The sequence below is a fragment of the Fukomys damarensis genome, unplaced genomic scaffold (genome assembly GCF_012274545.1).
Source record: "Fukomys damarensis isolate Sample0158 unplaced genomic scaffold, DMR_v1.0_HiC HiC_scaffold_2, whole genome shotgun sequence".
NCBI lineage: Eukaryota > Metazoa > Chordata > Mammalia > Rodentia > Bathyergidae > Fukomys > Fukomys damarensis.
In genome coordinates, this window is record NW_022900914.1 from 41199737 (window position 1) to 41202354 (window position 2618).

A 2618-nucleotide genomic window follows, 5' to 3' on the forward strand; every position below is an offset into this window, starting at 1 on the left:
ACAGGAGGAGGAGGCGGAGGCTGGCTCCTCACTCAGCTTGCAGGCGGCTGCTGCTCAGCCTCTGCCTGGGGCTGCTGGGAGCCTCTGCAGCCAAATCCCTACTGGGGGTGGGGGGTGGGGGAGGCACCAGATTTGGAGGGGATCAGAGCCAAACTTGGCCCCACTCTTGGAATGAGCTCCGTGCGAAGTCCGCTGGGGCTGTGCTCTGGGATCGGAGGAGCCTGGAAGCCAGAGGCGGGAGGCTTGGCAATGCATTGGCCCCCCTCGCTTGCCAGTCTTCTGGCGAAGCCAGGGTAGGGTGGGGACAGGTTGAAAAGGCTCCTACACGCGCACCGTTTCTTTACTGAGTTCTGCAAAAGGCCCTTAACCTGGCGTGAGCAGAGTTGTGCCGCCTTTGCTTTTCAATGCGTGTATGTACCTTACCTTCCTCCCGTACTGCTTTTTTTCCCACTTCCTCACCTTGAACCCTGAAGGCAAGTGCTCGGGCGCACCCACTACTCGCTCTGCTGCCTGCTGATTCCCAAGAGCTATGGCGCGTCTCAATACCTTGGCTGCTGTCCAGTAATCAGCACCGACCTTAACCCTTTCCATGCATTGATACTTGGAAGTAACTGTGTCATCAATAAACTTCAACAGAGGTGTCCTCCCAAAAAAGCAAACACCCGGGCAAGACCCACTTTCTGTCCTGCTAGATTCAGTCTTGGGACGTAAAACAATTGCTTTCTGTTAAGAAACCAGGAAAGGCAAGTCAGACATTGGATTCCTAGTCACATCTATTTAGAACACCCTACGTCCATTTCCCAAATACAAATGAAGAGACTGAGGATTATTAATTTGAGGTCTTGAAGTGAGCAAGATCATTTTTTTTTTCTTCAGTTAACTGAAGCCTGCACTGTTCTGGAATTCATAAGAGATACTGAGGATGAAGGTTTACACTAGTCATATCAGGGCTTTTTCTGAGTCTTGTCATTTTAGGATTTATATCCTTCCCCTTGGTTTTGTTGTGACACGTAGTGTGATGTCTCTTATGCCCATACCCCCACCCCGAATTGAGGATTGAAACCAGGGCCTCACCCATGCTAGGCAAGTGTCTACCACTGAGCTACATCCCCAGCCCTTTTGTTTGTTTTTTAGATCTCTGCTTGTCTGAGGCAGTGTCTCCCTAAATTGTTAATTGCCAGGCTGCGCTCTAGGCTTGCTATCCTCTTGCTTAGGGTAGGCAGGAGTAGCTAGGATTATATATGTGGGCCACCACTCAAGGCTTCCCCTCTTTCCTTTCTGATTTTAACCCTACTCCATGCTTTTTTTCTGTAGTCCTGGGCCCATTTATGAAAATGAGCTGTGCTACAAACTTCTTATAGCCCTCAGCTGCTTGGGTGTGTGTTGTCCTCAGGGTGCTCAAACTCCTCTGGAGTTCTGCAAGGAAAGGAGACCAGTTTCCTGCCCCCAAGAGATGATGATCCACAGAGAGAAGACAGTTCTCCTCTGTCCAGAGCGCTGTGATAAGCTAAGCAAACTAGATCCCTGGTGTGAAAATTTGCTGCATTTCTAACATAGGATACTGTATTGCATTTTAAAATGCTCTAGTGATACATTATAGAAAAGCCCTTTTCCCACTGCAGATCACTTTCTGGCGGGGTGAATGTAACTGATAAGAGTATTACTCGACATACCTCGGTGAGTACTGATAATGTAGAAGATTTTGAGTCTAAACGTATACTAGTATCTTTCAAAGGATCTCCAAATATCCAGAGTCTGGTGGCAGAAGGTAAAGAATAGGTCCTCTCTGTCAGTGGTTAATGGCACATTTCCAGTCCCTACTGTGTGTCACTTTCTGGCTCTACACTCTCCCTAGTCCAGTATTCTTTAAAGTGTTGTATAAGGCCCACCCAGATTCCTGGATCTGCTTTCAGACCTATTGAGTTGTCATCTCTGGGTTGTACATGGACATCTGCTTTTTAAAACAAACCTCTGAGGTGTCTTGGATGAATAACAAAACTTTAACAGATGAAAAAACTAAAATATTTGATTTGAGAACCCCTGCTTATTCTTTTCCATTTTCTCATGTATCACTTCCTTTCCTATATAACGTTTATTTCTCATTTTTGTGATTACTTCTTTTTCTGTTTCATTTTATGCACACATCAGAGAGGGAGTAATCCCTAAAAAAGAAGGTGAAGCTGGCAAACTTTCATAAATAACACAGGCATATCTCATATAACTGAAAAGTATGGAAAACTAAGTAAAATTGTATAAGCCTAAAAAATCACTGTAACTGATTTTAAATACATATCTATGGTATGTGTGAAGCTTACCAGTTTATGATCTCAAAGTTCAGAGGTAGAATTTTCTTTTGTGGGATCCACATTTTCAATTGCAACTTACCAATAGTACACTTATATTGGTACTGTCATTTTTCCTACAAACCATAGTGATGTGCTAAGTCCACAACAGTCATTTTCTTTTTAAGTATTATATAAGATTCTGTTTTCTCAAGGAGTTTACAGTCTAGGTGAGAAGTTCAAAAGTATACACATGCAACACTTAAGAATTCAAGGAAAAGCCTAGGAAGACTTTGTGTTTGTCAGAGATAAGCAAGACTTGATTCATACTTATCC